Here is a 23,852-nt window from a genome sequence, read left to right as displayed (position 1 = left end):
GCTCCAGATGGTGATCCATCTCTTGCCAGTTTACAAAAAGAGATCTCTGTGCTAAGCCAGAAGAATATTGAACTTGATATTCAAGTAGCCGAACTTCGTGCTCAGAATATTGATCTTCGTATTCAAGTGTCCAAGCTTCAGTCAGACAAAACTTATCTTGGTGGACAGCTGGCAGAAGCTAAAAAGGATAAGAAAGTGAAAAGTAAGCAGATTTCTGATCTTCAAGAACATTTTAATCTGCTAACTTCGAGCTACTTTGATTTGAAAAAGAAATTGGAGGATGATTTTGGTGAGAAGTATAAAAAAACTGTAGAAGAACAAAGAATAAATTTACACGTGCAAGCATATCAAGTAGATGTGCCAACTGGTCAATCTTCTGGCTCTGCTGAGCGTATTGCAGTTGTTCCTCCTATGGCTCCTCATATTCAAGAGATAATTTGGAAAAATCAAGAAGATGATAATGAAATGGGGCAGTTGTTATTCAAGAGAAATGCTACTCGGAGCTCTTCGAAGGGTGGACCTTTGGTCACCGTGACTGATCTTGAACTTGTTCGATTCAGAGATACTTTCGGGGATCGATCGGGTGTGGCTGCTTGGGGATTTCACGATCCTCTTCGACTTTGGATTATCATTCGCAAGAGTGGTAACTCAGAGTTGTATAAAGACATTCATGGTTTTAGTTCGTTAATGAGAATTGATCTTACGGAGTTATCACAAGCTCCTTTTATCAATCTATTAAATAATACTCAAGTTTCGCAATTCAACTTCTTTTTGGATGAGCAAGTCAAGAAGGGTTTCCCAACGATGCCAACTGCCGAGTCAGTCATCCTGGAACATCCAGATGTGTTTGAAGCTTCTTCTGATAAACCTCTGCAGGTGGTTATGTGGCCACCCATGAAACAAGTGAAACAATTTTCCATTGTTCAAGGTTATCAAGATGGATCGCTCGGTTCTATGGAGTGTTGGGTTTATGATGAGAGTACTTCTGGTGCAGTCATTAAGCTCAAGAATGGGTGTATACGATTGTATGATCAAAGAGACCTGTTGCAGTTCAGGAAGTGGGATATTCATTACCTAAGCAAATTTCAGATCAAAGTGGTTGAAGATATCTATGAGGAGGGAGCCAAGGCGTATACCAGGATGGTTGCAGATATCTTGAGCAAGCAGATGTGGAATGGCGCAATGGGCCAAATGGATGTCATGCTGGTAAAGAAAGGAATGGGGCCGAGCTAGTCCAAACCAAGGGGGAGATTGAAAGACCCTGTATAGTGGTTTGGTCTAGGCATAGTAGTTAATAGTAGTGGGTGTGTAGAAAGATTATTTTTGTCTTGAGTTTACGGTCAAGGTGTGTTTACGGCCGTAAACTCCTTACGGACGTAAACACCTTACGGTTGTAAGTTGAGTCTATAAATAGGGCATTGTGTCAGACTTTATTGGTTGTTGATGCCTTCGTATTCTCCCAAGTTGTATCAGACGTTTTATAGCTTTAAAGCATATGCAAGCTTGGTTTTTTTTGTTCTATATTTGCTTATTAATTCGTGTTTGCATTTGTGATTCTCTTTGATCATTGGTAGATCTGTTTTTCGGGACTTTACAGAAACGCAGTTGTAAAATCCAAGCACACCACCGCTGGGGTCAAGTTTGAGATCCTTAGAAGAATCAACTAGTTGTAGAACATCAGGAAGTTTGGTGGATACTGATCAAGTTCCTTAAACTTGATAGCTGATCAAAAGTTAAAGAGGTCATGTAGGGGGAATTTGTTGAATAAAAAAAAAGTGTCCCTCTTGAACTTCACTACCGCAACCTCAAAGCCACCGCAGTCAAGCAACTTCATCAGCAATCATCAACCGAAGTCTCTAGTACCGCAGTCTCTATCTAGTTTACATTACTTTGTCTTTCCTGTAAAACACTCTGTTCTCCTGTATCCATTGCATGGCTACTCTTAGAGTTGTAAATCTGTTAGCTTTATGAGTCTCTATAAATAGAGATCATTCTCATGTATTTAGTATATCGCCTCTAATTCTAATACACATCTCAGAAGTTCTCTTTCTATCTTACTTATTCAATATTATTACTCTCTTAATCAATCACAACCTCTCTTCAGAGCAAGTCCTTTGTGACTTAATCACTAAGTTTGATCTCACTTATTAACTTGGCTTGAATGCATTCTTCGTTATGAATCAGCTTATGCGTATACTTGATATAACAATTGTTGTCATTTACATTTCTTTACTTTTCCACAACTAACTCTCTAACTTCTAACTCTTAATAGTATTGTTGAGCTTTTAGATCCTTCGAGATTAACTATTCCGCTATATACTTGTTCTAACATTTGTTCAAGTGTGTCTCAAAGTTTTTCTCTCAAAAACTTGTATCACTTCATGGAATTTATCTTGAGAGATCGTGAGACGGTAATATCATATAAGTCCTCAAACCTAGAGATATGACTTGTTGCCTATGAGTTGGTTATGCATTGAACGTACGAAACCGCATCGATGTTATAAAACGTACTTTTTTGTGTGATTTAACAAGTAGTAGAATAAGCACATGATTCAAAGTTTATCTATTCCTTCTTGGATTAGAAGTAATATCTGGGCCCCTCGATGATTTTGTTTTGACCTTAGTATCAGGCCCGGTCAGAACCAAGTTGATGTGTTCAATTTAGTTCTATGTCAAACAAATCGGAAATCGGGAAATAAACTGTTGGACAATAAGTAAGACATTGTTCTATGTATTTGTCCGACTGATATCTAGAACAGAGGATTATATGATCACTTATCTTAAATGTCACTTCATCATCTTCTCAGTTTCGAGAGACCTTGAAAGTGATGGGTTTTGAGCATTCTAACACTTCCTAAGTGTACATGCAACCCTAATAACCTTAGATCTATGTTTGTCTAATTATCATACAAAGTTGATTTCCAAGGTTATGTTCCTATCTAGCATACATGGGGAACAATTTTTCTTTGAATGAAAGATAGAACTACATACCTTGTTGTTGAAAGTGTTCCTTAAAACCTTGTGAGCCTAGCACCTCAAGTGTGATGCCTCAAATGCTTCACAGAACACCAAATGCAATGAACAAACTTGAGAGAAAACTCTAACACTTGCAAAATCGGCCAAGCCCTCTTCTTCTAGTTAGTGTAGTGAATTTTGGGGAGAAACACATTGCTTATATAGTGTGTTGCATTAGGTAAACCCTAATGTAACATGACTCTTCATTTCTTGATCCATGGGTTAACTCCATGGAGCATCCATGGAGTATCCATGGAGCATCCTATGGGTGGAACCCAACTTGACAATCCATGGAGCCTCTTAGCCCACTATATAAGATATGGAAGATTTACATAATCTACCCATATATCTAATTAGTTATCTTTTGATCACTTAATCAATTCTCAATTAATTCTTGATCAAAACTAATTAAATAATATTATTAATATATTACAACTTATAATATATTAATAAACCATAAGTGTTATTTCTCTCATTTAGTTTATTCAATTGCATGATGCCATGCAACCCAAATGGACCATGCCAGGTCGGGTGAAGTACATACCAGAAATAGTTATGGACTTAGACACCTTATCCAACAGTCTCCCACTTGGATAAGTCTAATAACTATAACTGTAATACTTCAGGAACCGATCAGCAATCGTAGCTCTTTCAAGGTTTCTCGAAACTGAGAAAATATTGATACGCCATTTAAGATAAGTGATCACGTAATCCTCTGTTCTAGATATCAGCCGAACAAATACATGGAACAATGTCTTACTTATTGTCCAGTAGTTTGTTTCCCGATTTCCGATTTGTTTGACAAAGAACTTAATTGAACACATCAATTTAGTTCTGACCGGGCCAGATACATAGGTCAAAACAAAATCATCGAGGGGCCCAGATATCAGCTTCTAATCCAAGAAGGAATAGATAAACTTCGATTCATATGTTTGTTCTACTACTCATTGAATTATACACAAAAGCACGTTTTATAACATCGAGTTAGCAATGCGTTTACGTACAATCAATGCATAACCAACTCATAAGTAACAAATCATATCTCTAGGTTTGAAGACTTATGTGATATTACCGTCTCACAATCACTCGAGATAAATTCCATGAAGTGATTCCAGTGAGCGTGGGTTGATTCCAGTACTCATAACTTATGAGTACTCATGAAGTGTTGTCCTTAACCTTGACACCTACAACCAACTTCATGGCAGTCTTAATTCATATCTACTTCCAACATATGACTGACTGTGGAGATTTGAATAATATGTAGAAACATAACATAATATTTTGGAAGTCAAAACATGCAACTGAAATTATAGTAAATGATTGACAAAAGATAATAACACTTTACTCATAAATAAAGAACGAACTATTATTTATCATCAGATGTCAATTACACTTTACAAATTTCATAATTTATCTAACTACTAAAACTTATATCATCCTTTAGCCCTATGCTCCGAGCATGCTGAAGATTCTTAGCCCTACTCAGTCCCTTCGTGAGGGATGTGCTGGATTCTCATTTGATGATACTCTCTTTGCAATGAGGATTCCTTCTTCTATGCGATGTCTGATAAAATGATATTTTCTGTCGATGTGTATGGATCTCCCGTAATCCCTTGGTTCCTTAGCTAAGGCAACAACACTTTCACTATCACAGAAAATTTCCATAGGCTCCTTTATAGCTGGTACAACTCCAAGGTCTCCAATGAAGTTCTTCAGCCATATTGCCTTCTTTGCTGCTTCGCTCGTTGCTATATACTCTGATTCACAAGTGAAAGCAGCCATTGTCTCCTGCTTGGAACTCTTCCAAGTGATTGCTCCTCCGTTTAGGGTAAAGACCCAGCCCGACTAAGAGCGGAAATTATCCCTATCAATCTGGAAGCCAGCATCACTGTACCCTACAACTCTCAAGTCATCACTCCCGTCGAGGGTAAGGACCCAGTCCTTAGTCCTCCGTAGGTACTTGAGGATATTCTTTACCGCAGTCCAGTGTACCTTGCCAGAGTTCCCCTGATACCTGCTAACCATGCTCAAGGCAAAGGCTACATTAGGTCGAGTACACGTCATAGCATACATGATCGATCCTACAACTGAAGCATAAGGTACTTGACTCATTTCTGCTATCTCAGCCTCAGTACTTGGGCTCTAAGCTTTACTCAATCTGGCATTACTATGGATAGGTAACTCTCCTTTCTTGTAGTTCTGCATGTTGAATCTCTTCAACACCTTGTCCAAGTAGGTACTTTGACTAAGTCCAATTAGTCTTTTACTCCGGTTTCTCAAAATCCTTATCCCTAGAATATAGGCAGCTTCTCCTATGTCCTTCATAGAGAAACACTTCCCAAGCCAGGACTTGACTTCCTGCAGAGTTGGGATGTCATTTCCTATGAGTAGTATGTCATCCACATATAATACCAAAAAGCTAACTATACTCCCACTAGCCTTGACATACACACAAGACTCATCTTCATTCCTAGAAAAGCCAAATTCCTTGACTTTCTCATCAAAGCAAAGATTTTATTTGTGAGGTGCTTGCTTTAATCCATAAATGGATTTCTCAAGCTTACACACTCTATTAGGGTACTCGTTGCTGACAAAACCTCCTGGATGACTCATGTAAACCTCTTCAATCAACATTATTAAGGAAAGCGGTTTTGACATCCATTTTCCATATTTCATAATCATGAAATTTAGCTATGGCTAACATAACCCTAATAGACTTAATCTTGGCTACTGGAGAAAAGGTCTCATCATAATCCAATCCTGGAGTTTGAGCAAAGCCCTTTGCAACCAATCGTGCCTTATAAGTGTGTAAATTACCATCCATGTCGGTCTTCTTCTTGAAGATCCATTTGCACCCTACAGTCTTACGACCTGTTACATTCTCAACCAAGGTCCAAACTTGATTGTCATACATGGATTGTATCTCGGTTTCCATTGCCTCTTTCCATTTAGCAGACTCAGGGCCTGCCATGGCTTCCACGTAACTATTAGGTTCATCCAGACCTACTAGTGTCTCATCACAAATAAGTGTATGACCTTCCGCAATAATATGGAACCCATAGTAATGCTCAGGTGCTTTCCTAACTCTCGTGGATCGCCTCAGAGGTACAGACTCGTCAATTGGTTCAACAGGAGTTTTCTCCTCAAGTTGAGGGCTAGGGTTTTAAGTTCCTTCACCACTTGACTCTTGAAGTTCTTCAAGGTCAATTTGCTTCCCACTATCTCCTTGGCTTATAAATTCTCTCTCACGAAAGACTCCTTTTCTTGCTACAAAGACCACATTATCACTTAGTCTGTAGAAGAGGTAACCAAAGGATTTATGTGGGTAGCCGATGAAAATACACCTCTCGCTTCGAGGTTCAAGCTTATCATGAGTCTCACGTCTCATGAAAGCCTCACAACCCCAAATCTTGATGTGGTCGAGTTTGGGTACTTTACCAGTCCACATCTCGTGAGGAGTTTTGGCAACTCTCTTTGTAGGGACTAGATTAAGGATATGGGCGGCAGTCTCTAAGGCATACCCCTAGAATGAGATTGGTAGCGAAGCTCGACTCATTATGGAACGAACCATATCTAACAAGGTTCGATTATGCCTCTCAGCCACACCACTCAACTACGGTGTTCTGGGAAGTGTCAATTGTGAGAGAATCCCACATTCGCTAAGATAGTCAAGGAACTCTGAACTAAGATACTCACCACCTCGATCAGATCGAAGCATCTTAATGTTCCTGCCCAATTGCTTCTCGACTTCCTGTTTAAATTCCTTAAACCTTTCAAAAGTCTCTGACTTATGCTTGATTAAGTAGACATATCCATATATACTGTATTCATCAGTAAAAGTCAAATAATAATGTTAAGCATCCCTTGTGGCATGTTTGAAGGGCCCACACACATCTGTGTGTATAAGATCCAACAAACGTTCACCCCTCTCACAAGAACCTGTGAAGGGTGACTTTGTCATTTTTCCAAGTAAGCATGATTCGCAACTATCATCTGACTTTAGGTCAAATGACTCCAAGACACCATCCTTTTGGAGTTGGCCTATGCGTTTCTTGCTTATATGTGTTGGGTTTTGAGCATTCTAACACTCCTAAGTGTACATGCAACCCTAAATACCTTGGATCTATGTTTTCTCTATTATACATGCAAATAAGAATATCCAAGGTATCATCCTAATCTATCATACAAAACATGAATATAACAAGATAGAATACATACCTCTTTGATGTACAAAGTCTTCATGAAGCTTGAGTGCCTAGCCCCAATAGTGTGGAAGCCTCAAATGGAATCACAGTTATCAAAACACTTAGAATAACTTGAGAGAGTTCTACACTTCATGAAATCGGCTAGCCCTCTCTAGAATAATCCTAGTGGCCGATTTTTGTCAAGAATAAGATCATTATATAGTGTTACAATTAGGGTAAATCCTTAATTGTCATGACTTTCCATTTCCTTGGATCCATGGGTTCAAATACACCATGGAGCACCCATGGACCATCCTATGGGTTTTAGCCCAACTTGATTATCCATGGAGCATTAGCCCACTATATAAGTATGGATGATTTACACAATCAACCCATATATTTAATTAGTCTTCTTTTGATCACTTAATTAATCCTAGATTAATTCTTGATCAATACTAATTAAACAATCTTATTATTCTTATTATTAATATACTAGAACTTATAATATATTAATAACCATAAGTGTCTTATTTCTCTCATTATAGTCTATCTAAGTGCATGAAGGTTTGCAACCCAAATGGACCATGCCGGGTCGGGTCAAGTCTTACCAATTATAGTTATGGACTTAGACATTAATCCAACAGTCTCCCACTTGGATAAGTCTAAAACTATTATTGCGTATGACTTCAGGAACCAACCGACAATCGTAGCTCTCAAAAGCTTCTGTCGAACTCTGACCTTGTAGATGAACTCTGATCTTGTCAATGACTTGTCCATTAGATAAGGGATCATATAATCCTCTGTTCTCATGATATCAGCCGGACAAATACATGGAACAACGTCGTACTTATTGTCCAGCAGTTTGTTTCCCGATTTTCGATTTGTTTGACAAAGAACTTAATCGAACACATCAATTCAGTTCTGACCGGCCGGTACATAGGTCACAACAAAATCATCGAGGGGCCCAGATATCGCTTCTATTTCTAGAAGGAACAGATAAACTTCGACTCATATGCTTGTTCTACTACTTGTTGAATTGTACACAAAGGCACGTTTTATAACATCAAGTTACTGATGCGTTTACGTGCAATCAATGCACAACCAACTCATAGGTAACAACTCATATCTCTAGGTTTGAAGATTTATATGATATTATCGTCTCACGATCACTCGAGATAAATTCCATGAAGTGATACAAGTGAGCGTGGGTTTATTCCAATACTCATAACTTATGAGTACTCATGAATGTTGTAGCAACCATTGCCATGACTAAACTCATTTAGCCATCTACAAACCCGATTCATGACAGTCTTGATTCATACCTACTTCCAACATATGAACGACTGTGGAGTGTTTAAATAACTTAGTCATTCGGAAAGAATAACCTAGCTATTTTGGAAGTCAAAACATGCAAAGTGAAACACAATAATAATCGAATCTAATATGGTCTCAGAACCCTTTTGAATATAAATAAAACCACTTTTTATTTATCACCATATTGATTACACATTATTCAATGTTTCAAATAATCAACTTAAGACTTGAATAAAAACAACAGTCGTCCCATGCTCCTAGCATGTACACTTTGTTTTTCTAAACAATAGTTATGCCATACCCCAAGTATGCACACTATGTTTGTCTATGATCCTTACATTGTGATGTAGATCAATTGAACATGATTCCAATGATGCTCATTTCACAATCCCAAATCCTTATTGTAAATGCAAGAATTCCAAATTTATGTCATTTACTGAAATCTGTTAGATTCTAAACTTATATGCATTGATCCTCTTGTAATGATTATGCACAAAGTCAGAAAGACTTGACAACAACCATTACAGAGCATTCCAAAGGAGATCAGCTCCTTGGGAACATCCTTTTTGCATTAAGTTTCCTAATCTTACATAGATTGAATCACTTCCACCTATGGAGACATTTCCATAGTCCTATTTGACTATCACTTCCGAACAAGAGTTACCTCTTTTCAGAAAATGTCGATATGGTCCTACCAAAATTAACACTAGACTTCCAAATGTCCCTGAGCAACCAATCTTTGGCGAACCTCAGATTGTCCTCGACAATTGCTTAATCACTTTAGTCATATCCAGTTCTAGACTTTTCCCTTCTAAATGCCTTAAGCATTTGGAAAATTTAGAAAGGATGAATATTATAGCACATGAAATCGATCCTATATCCGAAGCATATGGGATACTATTCATGATGTTTGACATAAAGACATGACACTAGACCAGTCTTTTGCTACAATATTTTTTATTTGCCATGTATTCAAAATTTAACTATGAGAGGGATGCCGTAATCATAATCGAATTTTGAAAATGCAATATATATAGAATTTCTTCAAGTTGAACCATTCCAACACAAAATTCACATATATTCTTGACTAAAGATGATTAAAATCTCAATCTAAGCTTTAGAATTGACATGAAGTATAATTTCCTCTCCCTTAATTATAGCAAAACAACTTTTCAACCCCTGCAACTTCACGGATTGAAACTTTGTTTTCTATAATTAACATTGCTAGCTTGCAATACTAATCATAATAGTCATGCTCCCACTAACATGATGATTATCAGCATAACACTTATGCTCCCACTAGCTCTGACACATTTCCAGAAATCTGTTGGACTTCTGAAATTTAGATTCATACACCCTTTCTTAGATAGCTCACATGTGTGTCTAAACAATTTTCAGAACTATGAAAAGGGATGCCGTAATCATAGTCTCAATTGCTTAGGCATTTGCCATTTCTCACAAGTCCATGTTAGTGTGCCGGTTAACCACACGCGCTCCACTAATGACTTTTGAAAATGCAAATGACACAATTGATATCTACTTAAAATCTATTTAGTGAAAGCATTTCCTCACCATCATTTTCATGAATCGGAGAGAAACCTTATGACACTTAGATTTAATAGTGTATGAGTTCCTATCCATGCGAATTTGTCAAAACCATAATCACAAGATTTGATACCAGTTAGTGACAAATTCAGCCTTACATGGATTAAACTTATTCAATCTTAGTTTCTTGTCACCTTGGTAACACAAGGCCCACCAATGCTTCCAAGTTGAACTCTGATAACTCACATGTAAATTCAACTTATTTGAAGTAGGTACAGAAATAAGAATTATGTCAACACGATAGGTTGAAAACCTTAAGTCGTGTGCTAGTGATAAATTACAGGTTTTACTCTTGATTAAATCTTGAAACTCTTTCAGGATCTTTAAGGCTCCCACTGTCCCCTTGACATATAAGTTTTCCTAGTCAAGAACCATTCCTTGATAAAACAAATATTCAAGGGATAGTGCGGATTCTTATCAAGACTAACACTTCACACAATTGGTTTTAGTTGGTCGTTGTCTCATCCAAGACATCACAACTTACCAATCTCAAATGTACAAGAGTAGAAAACATTTTACTCTTACATTTGATAAGTGTTTTAAACCTTCTTTAAGACATGTCACTCAAATTACAATCTTGGAGTATGACTCCAAGACTTGTATTGGAACGAAGTATGATTCATCTTCTTGATTTAACCATTTCAACAATTTCAAGATCCCTTCTTCTTAGTCATAAGAATGCACTAAGACTTTCTTAGAGAACATATTTTGATATGGTTTCTTAACCATTAAGATGATCACAAAGCTGATACTAAAGTACTCTCCCGTCCTTTCAGATTTGAGAAACTTTTATCTTTCTGCCTAATTTGATTCTTCTTATTCGTTTTCCAATGTTACAAAATTATACTTAACCTTATTAAGTATAATCATATTTACTAATCTTTAGTAAATCATGACAAATCAATCTTTGTGGTGGACCTTGACCAGCGCACACCCAGTGTACCTAATTCCTTAGTCCTTCAATTAACTCACATATACATGTGATCAAAGAATTAGTCTTAATTTTTTCAAAGATGAAAATTCTCATTCATCATACAATACAACTTGTATGATTCCAAGTTTCTGTCCAATTGAAACTTGGGTGATGAAAAACTTTCTTCATTTGGTAAATTCAGACACTACCACAAATGAAAGAATCAAATCCACTTTCCAATATTGCTATTACTGGAAACATATAAGCAACAATTTTCCACCGACGCCATTGTAAGGATATTTTTTTAAAATAAATAAAATTAAAACCTTTTTTTTCTTTTATTTTAAAACTTTGCGGAAAAACTTATCCTTACAATCCACATGAAAACCTTGTTGTTATCTATTCACAAGCAATATATTATAACTCTTAAGCAACAGCTCAAAATTCTGATTACCGAACCATGCGATCGAAACCCATCTTCGCAATCAGAATCAGCATATACTTACTTTAAGCTTCCTATCTTTTCTTTGATTCTTAAAAGACATCAGCATGTGACCCATTCACATTATGTAATAAGAATCTCCAAATAGGAACTTAACAGAGTTATACAGTGTATTTTACCCGAAGTAGAGTCAAACCTCTTGACTTGATCAACCTTATGACCTTTCAGGTAAATAGGGCAGCTTCGCAACCAATGCCCCTTTCTTTGGCAATATAAACATATGGAGACCCTTTGATAATGGCACATGAGACTATTTCAGACTTAGCCTTTCTCTTTACCATTTGGTCAACCGAGTTGACTATGGCCGATCCCTTTCTATTGGGAAGAGAAATGCTTTTGTAGATATCCAATGCTACCATTGCCAATGTCCATTTAAGGTTTGGGAAGTTGATCTTCTAACAAAATTTGCTTTACTAGTGTTCCAAATCATTGCTGATTCCACAGCACAAAACAAATAGATAAGATCATTAAGGCTCGTGTCATAGTCTGTCTCATAGTAGTCCCAAGGTGACCCGCTATGTTACTAAGAAAGTGATTGAACATCCAACTTTCACGAGACTTTGACACCCAACTCTCCCGTCTTGTCAATATGTGACTACATCTCCAAGATGTGACCACACCAAGACCTTAACTTGCCAATAGGGCTTGAGTGACTTTAAACTTTTCAAGAACTTGTGGGTGAGGGAGAATATTTGGAGGAGATAAAGGAAGTGAAGCATGACGTTGAGGAACATCATCTTCAAGAGATTTGGGAAGATCATAAATGTCTAAACCAGACATGTTTTGGGAGATATTCAAGATAGTTGATTTAAAGTCCTTAATATGACACCCAATATGAAATATTAAGGCTAGGACCCAACAAACTATTTTATAACTTAGAAGAGGGATGCCGTAATCCAAGCTATAAAATATTTGAAGGTAGGCGAATGACGATTCACCAATTTCCACCATGAAAAACGAAATAATTTATTAGGTTTTAATTGGATTTGAAATTCCTAGATCTTTTGAGATTCATTGAACTTTTCAATGGCATGTTTCAATCTCGAGTGTGCCCTCTCAAATTTTGTGACTGGGATGCCGAGGATCACAAAACAAGGTGTGAATAACCATACCAATTCACTTGGTATCCTTAATATTATCACCTAATCAATGTGCCGGTTAACCACACACGCTCCATTGATCTATGACAAACATTAAGTCACCCTTCGTGGTCCTTACTAGTCCAAGTTAGTGTGCCGGTTAACCACACACGCTCCACCAACGACTTGGTAAGGTACAAAGTGTGAATTCCATGGGTTAGCACCAAATTCACATTTTTCCTAAAGTAACTAAGATTGGGAATTATTAAGATTTTAGTTACTTTAGTATTTATCATTAATACTTTTAATGAAGGGAGAATTTAAAGTCATTGTCCTACCCGTTCGGCTAACGACCCTCCACCAGTCAAGCAAGCGGTGGGTGAGAGTAGACACCCATTAAGTCGCCATTTTATAGGCAACAACCTTATACCCACCTTATAGACCGGCTTCGTGAATGAGGCCTACTAACGGTAAAACGACTTGTTCTTATACATATATATAATAATTAACCATTAATGTTATAAATAGTATAAGTGTTGAATTTTAACTTTTTTTAAAATTCTAAGGGCTAACTTGGAATTAAAGTATTCATAAGTGAAAACTTTTCAAATTCCAAAACTTGAGGGCAAGTTTTGAAACTATTCAAAACTAATTAATTCCATAACTTATGTGTTTAAAGTAGTTTTAATCCAAAAAAAAACTCTTCAAGTTCCATAACTTATGGAAGACTTTAAACTAATAAAAGAATTAATCTTTTCTTTATTTTTATAACTTATGGAATTAATTAAGGTTACACTTTATTTATTTATTTATTTATTAATGAAGTGACTCTTGAATTTCCATAATTTGAGGACAAGTTATGGAGTCATAAAAAAAATTCAATGACACAAGACTCTTCATTTTGTAACCATTACCAACTTTTATGAGTTTTATGAGTCCTTAATGTGACTCTTCATGTAACTTGAGGACAAGTTACACAAACACATTTTGTACTCAACTCTTAGATTAAAATGGATTGAAAACAACTATTTCAATTAACTTTTCTATTAATCTAAGCAACTCATAAGAACAAGATAATTCATATCAAACTTCTTCATGTAATTAGTCTAAACCTTAAACTAATACAAAACATGAATCTATTGACAATTATCTTTGAAAATGGATTAGCATGAACATTACCACATTAAAAAACAAGTTTATAAGTTCAAAAACAACGTAGGGTAATGTTCCTAGTCCATTTCTAGCCAAAAACCTCGAAAATATGCTGTCTGGGGGTCCAACTCGTCGAGTGCATGAACAAACTCGGCGAGTTGGATCGAATTCATCATTTTTAAGGCATGGACTCGTCGAGTCTCCTGATGGACTCGCCGAGTCTGAGGGCCAGACAGCACCAGATTCGGTTTTTCAGCTTCTATTGCAGGTATAACAAGAAAACAAGCCTAGGCTCTGATACCACTGTTGGGTTTTGAGCATTCTAACACTCCTAAGTGTACATGCAACCCTAAATACCTTGGATCTATGTTTTCTCTATTATACATGCAAATAAGAATATCCAAGGTATCATCCTAATCTATCATACAAAACATGAATATAACAAGATAGAATACATACCTCTTTGATGTAGAAAGTCTTCATGAAGCTTGAGTGCCTAGCCCCAATAGTGTGGAAGCCTCAAATGGAATCACAGTTATCAAAACACTTAGAATAACTTGAGAGAGTTCTACACTTCATGAAATCGGCTAGCCCTCTCTAGAATAATCCTAGTGGCCGATTTTTGTCAAGAATAAGATCATTATATAGTGTTACAATTAGGGTAAATCCTTAATTGTCATGACTTTCCATTTCCTTGGATCCATGGGTTCAAATACACCATGGAGCACCCATGGACCATCCTATGGGTTTTAGCCCAACTTGATTATCCATGGAGCATTAGCCCACTATATAAGTATGGATGATTTACACAATCAACCCATATATTTAATTAGTCTTCTTTTGATCACTTAATTAATCCTAGATTAATTCTTGATCAATACTAATTAAACAATCTTATTATTCTTATTATTAATATACTAGAACTTATAATATATTAATAACCATAAGTGTCTTATTTCTCTCATTATAGTCTATCTAAGTGCATGAAGGTTTGCAACCCAAATGGACCATGCCGGGTCGGGTCAAGTCTTACCAATTATAGTTATGGACTTAGACATTAATCCAACAATATGTCCAAGACCACAATGCCATAATGATGCTTTATCCAAGTTATTATTATTAACAAAATCAATACACAATACATTATTTCCTAAGTTATCAACCACGAATATAGTTTCATACACGCCATCACAAGGTACTGCTCTAAAATAAAGAACATTATTAAAGAAAGCATTAATCAAACCAACTTCATTATCAAATGAAAAGGTGAAACCTTGTTTATACAATGCATGAAAGGAAATAATGTTTCTTGCCATTTCTTGCGAATAACAACATTCATTCAAATCTAAACTAAACCCACTACTTAGCGATAAAGTATAAACTTCAATCTTGGTGACATGTGAAGCTTTCCTGTTTCCCATGATCATGTTTATTCTTCTTTGCTCCACATTCTCACTTCTTCTTAGTCCCTGCAAATCAGAACATATATTAATACCACAACCGGTATCAAGGACCCATGAGTTAGAATGGGGTGAGTTATTAGATAAGATAGTGTAAATACTTGCATGGTTGGGTTTAACTTTCCCATCCTTCACATCTTGCTGGTACTTTGGGCAGTTTCGCTTCCAATGTGCCTTTTCATGGAAATAGAAGCATTTAACCTCTTTTGGGTTAGCAGAAGGAGTGACGAAACCTTTCATGGTTTCACTTGAAGAATAGCCAAGGGTCCTAGTCTTGGTACCCTTCGAAGAACTATTTCTCTTCTTCCCTCGTCCTTTCCCGATTGCCAAGACAGGGGCGCAGTTGGTAGGAGTAGGAGTAGTAACAACCGCCTTACCCTTAAGACCACTTTCCGCAGTATTTAAGAGTCCTTGAAGTTTGGTGAGAGTGACCTCTTCCTTGTTCATGTGATATGTCATGCGAAATTGATCATAGCACGATGGTAAGGAATGCAAAATGATATCTATTGCAAGCTCCTCAGGGAAGTTCACATTGAGCTTCAGCAACCGGTCCACAAATCTTTGCATTTTCTGCATGTGGCCCGTGATGGGTTCACCATCCTTCATTCGTGTTGTTATCATGGAGGAGATGATTTCATACCTCTCTTGTCTTGCACTTTGATGGTATCTTTCCATCAAATCTTGGAGCATTTCAAAAGGGTAGAAGTCCTCGTAGGACTTTTGGAGATCGGCTGTCATAGTTGCCGTCATGATGCATGCCACCTTGGTGGCCTCCCTTTCATGTGCCCTAAAGTCAGCGATCTCTTGAGGAGTAGCAATTGTGTCATCAATCTCCTTAAGCTCCTTATCGAGAACATATTCTTTGTCCTCCTAGCGGGTAATCATTCGGATGTTTCTGATCCATTCATTAAAGTTGGACCCATCAAAAGTGACTTTCACACACAAGTTCATTAGAGAAAAGGAGCCATTAGGATTAGAACCAGAAGCAGCAGTGTTTGCAGACATCTGAAAAGAAGAAAAGTTTAGTTTAGATATTGAGATAGTCCTTAATAAAACACCCAAATGTAGTATTAAGGCTAGGACCCAATCACAATATATTATACTTAGAAGAGGTATGTCGTAATCTAAGTAATAACATATTTGAAAGGTAGGTGAATGACGATTCACCAATTTCCACCATGAAAAACGAAATATTGATATTAGGTTTTTAATTTGTTCTTACAAATTCCTAGATTCTTTGAGATTCATTGAACATTTCAATGGCATGTTTCAATCTTGGGCGTGCCCTCCAAGTTTTGTGACTGGGATGTCGAGGATCACAAAACAAGGTGTGAAGTAACCATGCAAATCACTTGGTACCCTTAAAGTATTACCCCTCAATCGATGTGCCGGTTAACCACACACGCTCCATCGATACTATGATAAACATTAAGTTACACTTTACCTACCTTGTTAAGTTCAAGTTAGTGTGCCGGTTAACGACACACGCTCCATTAACGACTTAAACAAAGTGTAAAGTGTAATTTCATGGATTAGTACCTTATTCACATTTTTCCTAAAGTAACTAAGATTGGGAATTTAATAAAAGCATTTAGTTACTTTAATATATTCATCATACTTTTAATGAAAATTTATAAGTCCTTGTCCTACCCGTTCGGCTAACGACCCTCCACCAAAAAAGGAAGCGGTGGGTGAGAGTGGACACCCATTAAGTTGCCATTGTATAGGCAACAACCTTATACCCCCCTTATAGACCGGCTTCGTGAATGAGGCGTACTAGCGGTAAGACGACTTGATCTTATACATACATACACACACATACACACACACACACATATATATATACATATATATATATATATATATATATATATATATATATTAACTTATAATATTATAGAGTATAAGGGTTGAATTTTAACTTTTAAAATTCTAAGGGTTGGAACTAAAGTTTTAATCAAGACTCTACTTGTTCCAAAACTTGAGGGCAAGTTTTGTAAACTTTCAAAAACTTTTCATTTCTTGTAACTTATGAGTTAATAGAGTATTAAAAATGAAGACACTTCATTTTTTAATATAACTCATGTGTTCTTTTAATGGTTTTTAACAAAGTGACTTTTGGTTTTCCATAACTTGAGGACAAGTTATGGACTCCATTAAAACACATAGTGACCATGAATTAATCTACCACATAGGTTACAAACAATTCCTATGATCATCTAAACATCATAAGAACGAGAACATGAATATGAACACTTTCAAGAATCAAAAATTACACTTAAAACTTGTAATTTTGATAATTTTCATTGTAAATGGATTAGTATAAACATTACACCATCTAAAACATGTTTTCAAGTACCAAAACAATTTAGGATAATGTTTCTAGTCCATTTCCAACAACAAAAGTTGAAATTTTGAAAACTGCAGCCTCTACTCATCGAGTGCAAGAACAAACTCGACGAGTAGCTTGCATTTGGTCATGGACTCGTCGAGTCCCCCCATGGACTCGGTGAGTTCATACGAGCAGAAAGCAGAAAAACGAAATTTTAAGCAGCTTGCACAAATAATCAACAAACAAGCCTAGGCTCTGATAACACTGATGGGTTTTGAGCATTCTAACGCTTCCTAGGCGTACATGCAACCCTAATAACCTTGGATCTATGTCTGTCTAACTATCATGCAAATTTGATTTCCAAAGTTATGTTCCTACCTAGCATACACGGGGAACAATTTTTCTTTGAATGAAAGATAGAACTACATACCTTGTTGAAAATGTTCCTTAAAACCTTGTGAGCCTAGAACCTTAAGTGTGATGCCTCAAATTCTTCACACAACACCAAATGCAATGAACAAACTTGAGGGAAAACTCTAACACTTCCAAAATCAGCCGGCCAAGCCCTCTTCTTCTAGTTAGTGTAGCCGATTTTGGGGAGAAACACATTGCTTATATAGTGTGTTGCATTAGGTAAACCCTAATGTAACATGACTCTTCATTTCTTAATCGATGGGTTAACTCCATGGAGCATCCTTTGGGTGGAACCCAACATGACAATCCATGGAGCCTCTTAGCCCACTATATAAGATATGGAAGATTTACATAATCTACCCATATATCTAATTAGTTATCTTTTGATCACTTAATTAATTCTAAATTAATTCTTGATCAAAACTAGTTAAATAATATTATTAATATATTAGAACTTATAATATATTAATAAAGTATAAGTGTTATTTCTCTCATTTAGTTTATTCAATTGCATGATGCCATGCAACCCAAATGGACCATGCCGAGTCGGGTCAAGTACATACCAGAAATAGTTATGGACTTAGACATCCTATCCAACATAAAGAACTACGATTGCTGATCGGTTCCTGAAGTCATACTTGTAGATATAGTTATTAGACTTATCCAAGTGGGAGACCGTTGAAGAAGGCGTCTAAGTCCATAGCTATTTATGGTATATACTTGACCTGACCCGACATGGTCCATTTGGGTTGCATGGCATCATGCATTTGGATAGACTAAATGAGAGAAATAACACTTGTGGTTTATTAATATATTATAAGTTCTTATATATTAATAGTATTATTTAATTAGTATTGATCAAGAATTAATTCGGAATTAATTAAGTGATCAAAAGATAACTAATTGGATATATGGGTTGATTATGTAAATCATCCATAACTTGTATAGTGGGCTAAAAGGCTCCATGGATTATCAAGTTGGGTTAAACCCATAGGATGCTCCATGGGAGTTACAAACCCATGGGTCATGGAAATGAAGAGTCATGTCACATTAGGGTTTACATGGTGTAACCCTAGATGTGACACACTATATAAGCAACATGTTACTCACCAAAATCGGCTACAATAAGTTACAAGAGGGCTAGGCCGATTTTTACAAGTGTTTACATTCTCTTAAAGCCATTCCAAAGCATTTGGTGTTGTGTGAAGCATCCGAGGCATCACACTTGGGGTGCTAGGCTCTCATGGTTTTCAAGGAATCAAATAACCTACAAGGTATGTAATTCTAGCCATCATTTTGATTAAAAGTTCCCCATGTATTCTAGATTGTATTATGAACCTTGGAAATTATATTTTGCATTTATTTTAGTCAAACATAGATCGAAGGTTTTCTAGGGTTGCATGTACACTTCGGGGTGTTAGAATGCTCAAAGCACATAATTTACTTCTTAGTTATTGGCTTGTGTTTGATTGTATTTACCTATCATGTTAATATTTGATACTTTAGTTGTTTCAATTCATGATTATGTGTAGCTTAGGGACTATTAAATTACATGAACTTGAAACCTAGTGATTTATTGAACATTGAATTACTAGAGCTAGGATCGACTCAATTTTAGATGAGTAATAGAAGTAATTGAATTTAGTTGTGTTAAAAAACATGAATTATGACCATAATTGTGTTTAATTGATAAATCTTACATAGCCAAATCCATATTTAATAACTGATTTTGTGCTAGCTTGTGTATGACCAAACATAGTTTTACATGAATTAGTGAAAAGATTAGTAAATTTGGACTTGAATTGCTAATTGAATAAAATTTGGTATCCAAGTTTAATATTCCTTAATTAGTAGCTAACTATAGAGGAGAAGAGGATTCGAACTAAATAGAAGTTTTTTTAGTAATTGATTGAAATTGATAGTTAAGTGATTAAGTTTGTTTGAACTTGAAAAATCAGATAAAAACCCAATTAACTTTTTCTTTCCTTAGATTAATTTTAAGTAGTTAAATTAGTTAATTAAAATCATTCCCTGCAATCGACACCTAACTTACCCAAAGCTATATTGTAATTCGGCTAGGTACACTGCCTATAGGTGCATAGGTAGCATGAGTTTTTTAGGCTATAAATTTAAACGTTGATAGGTATAATTTGTGCACATAAGTATCTTCGCGTATTTTCGGATTAATTACAGGGATTACCACTTTATCATCAAGTGGAATTCGCTATTGATGTAGTACTTGGATCACATCATGTAGCTCGAGTGCCTAATCGATAAGCACAACCAGAAATAAAAGAACTCTATAATCAGGTACAAGAGTTGATAAATCAGAGTTTTATATATTCCCTAGTTCTTCATCATAGGGAGCGCCAATTTTATTTGTTAAGAAAAAGGACAACACGATGTGTATGTGTATTGATTATTAAGAGCTAAACAAGATTACGGTAAAGAATCGTTACCCCTTACTACGTATTGATTATTTATTTGATCAACTCCAGGGTGCTTCATTCTTTTGAAAGATCGATTTGAGATCCAAATATCATCAGCTAAAGGTTAAAGCGTCAAATATTCCGAAAACTGTTTTTCAAACTTGATATGGTGATTAAAAATTCTTAGTAATGCGATTTGGATAAACAAATGCACCTACATCTTTTATGGATTTGATGAACAAAATTTGATGCCCGTTTTAGAAAAAATCATAATTGTATACATAGATGATATTCTAATATACTCTATAAGTCAAGAAGAGCATAACAAATATTTGCAACAGATTTTGGAAGTTTTACATAAAGAGAAATTATTCGCTAAATTTTCTAAATGCGAATTTTGGCTCATATAAGTACAATTTTTAGGTCATTTTATCAGTGAAAAGGGTGTACAAGTAGATCTTGCAAATATTGAAGCAGTAATAAAATGGGACCATCCGAAAAATCCATCAGAGATCTGCAGCTTTCTTGGATTAGCTTGTTATTATAGGTAATTTGTAGAAAACTTTTTTTTTTATTACAACACCATTGACGAAGTTGACAAGGAAAAATGAGAAATTTATTTTGTCAAGTGCTCAACAGCAAGCATTCCAACAATTGAAGCAAACTTCATGTCAAGCTCCAATATTAACTCTACCACATGATGAAGATTATTTCGTTGTCCATATTAATGCTTCCCGAATCGGACTTGGATGTGATTTAATGTAGAGAGGTCAGGTTATTGCTTATGCATCTAGACAATTGAAACTAGCCAAACAATTGTAACCCTTTCATGATCTAGAGCATGTTGCAGCGGTTTTTGCCTGAAAGATTTGGCGATACTATTTAGATGGAGTAAAACTTTAGATTTTTACTGATCACAAGAGTTTGAAATATTTGTGCGAACAAAAGGAGTAAAATATGTGACAACATAGATGGATGGATTTAATTAAGTTTTATGGCTATAAAATTCACTATCATCCAAGAAAAGCAAATGTGGTAGTTGATGCCTAGAGTCAAAACGAAAGCCAATTAAATTCACATCAACTTGGATGGGAATTTTTAGTCGTTTATTAGATTTAATTTGAAGAGATCAAAAGGAAGCTAAAAAACAGGAGAGCCTGAACGCGAGATAAAATGACTAGTTAATAAAATAGTTGAAAAATATTAACGAACAAAAACTTTTATAAGACATATATGGGTTTCGAAGCATGATAAGGCACGGAAATTACTGCTTGGTCATGCGCATTATATACGATATATACAGTACATTCTGGTAGTACCAAAATGTACCTAAATTTAAGAGGTATGTAATGGTGGACAAGAATGAAAAGGCATATTGATAAATATGTTGAAATTTTTTTAGCATGCTTGCAAGTAAAGGAAAATCATCCAAAGATGGGAAGACAAGTTCAGTCGTTGCTAATCCATGTGAGAAAATGTAATAATCACTATGGATTTCATAACAAAATTACTTTGAACTTCACATGGACACGATTCTAATACGGTAATGGTTTATTGACTAACAAAATCTGCTCAATTTATGATGTCACACTCTCGGCCGACGACGGAAACGCCGGGTGGTGCGAACGAGGGGACATTGGGCCGAGGTATCTATATATATATATATATATATATATATATATATATATATATATTGAACATAATAAAACAGAATACCACAAGTATTTCTTTTATTGATTATAAATTATTTTGGGGTTACATTGTTTTAAAAAGACAAGTAGGCTTCCTAAATAGGACTACAGACGATAAACAAAAGTTACTACACTTCAACAGCTTCCTTGCAGACTTCCTTTTTCGTGGCACGACCATCCTCCTCCTAGACATGACTATCCCCTACACTCATATCCCTGAGAATGCATGTAATTTTTAAAATGTCGACATAATGTTGGTGAGTGCACATGTTTTTATGATTTTCTACTTTTATTCGGTTGTATTATTTTAAGAATCCTTTTTATTTCAGAAAAACCTTTCCTAATGTATTTTATCAACCCTAGCTTACTATCTTTTAGGATATCTAACTATCCTATTTTATTATCTCCAGGATATCTAACGATCCTATCTTACTATCTTATTAGGGTATATTTATTAATCCCAATTTACTATCTTTGTAGGATATATAACGATCCTATCATATTTTGTCTACCATTCTAAGGCGTATCTAATGGTAGTCTAGACTCTAAGGGGAAATAATGTATTACAATGAGCACCCATAAAAAAGTTACCTGGCGGGATTGTAGCTAGCTACCGTATGTAGGGTTCTCAATCCCCATATAGATCTATAGATATCATTCTAGCTCTCATAAGATTAACGATTATAGGTATATGGGGAATTCCGAATTTAATCATGTTTTTGGATGAATTAACAACTCATTAACGAATTAACCTTAGGTATTTATCTTTTATCTTATATCTTAATCGTTCCTAGGGATTTCCTATAACTATCACAATACAAATCTTTTATGTTGTATATATATATATATATATATATATATATATATATATATATATATATATATATATATATATATATATAGACACACACACACACACACACCCTAAATGTGGTTATTTGAAAACATGATATTTGGGGCAGAGTAACAACTAAGAACAATGCATTTTTACATTTAAGCAACATAAATTCTAGGTACTACGTTATCCTAGGGATTTAGCCATTATAACATTTAGGTATTATTTCTGCCTAGACTATCGGACATCATATCTCTTACGCATAATATCATAGCTTAACACTAGGCATAGTATCTACAACTACATTATCTTAAGGCTTTAAGCTTTATAAAATGATTTTATATTTATAACTATAAATATATTTTCATAAAATCATTTGATAAGCATGTATCCCCCGCATAAAACATTCAAAACACTGAAATAGGGGTCGTGTACTCACCCTAGTTGTGCGAAACCTTTGATGTAGGGTTGAATCGGGCTTAGGATTCTGACGATCTCTCCACAAGGTAGCAGCTTCGAGATAGTGTGAGAGAGAAGTATGAAGGTCTATAGAACTGGAATGATATTGCCTTCTATATATAGTCGAGTTTTAGAGGTGTGCATTGATAAAATATATGTGCACGCCGTGCATGAACATCGTGGCTCCATCCAGAAGTTACCATGTGTCACTCCCCACTTAGCCACATCACTCGCAATCTAATCGAGTCTGGTGTCAACTATGTAGCGTGCGAAGACACGTACCTGTCGTACATGAAATGATTTTGTAAAAATCCTAACTTCTTCATACGAGCTCTGATCTAAGCCCTCTCTATATCTATTTGATAATCTCAATGGGCACCACAACTCTCCTTTAGCTTGTTTTGGCTAGTTTTGACTTTTATTTTTGTGCCTGATGGGGTTAAAAATAAATAATTTTATATCTTGAGG

The sequence above is a fragment of the Lactuca sativa genome, chromosome 8 (genome assembly GCF_002870075.4).
Source record: "Lactuca sativa cultivar Salinas chromosome 8, Lsat_Salinas_v11, whole genome shotgun sequence".
In the NCBI taxonomy this organism is placed as follows: Eukaryota; Viridiplantae; Streptophyta; class Magnoliopsida; order Asterales; family Asteraceae; genus Lactuca; species Lactuca sativa.
The sequence above is the reverse complement of the archived record's forward strand: the minus strand, read 5'-3'. Positions refer to the sequence as shown.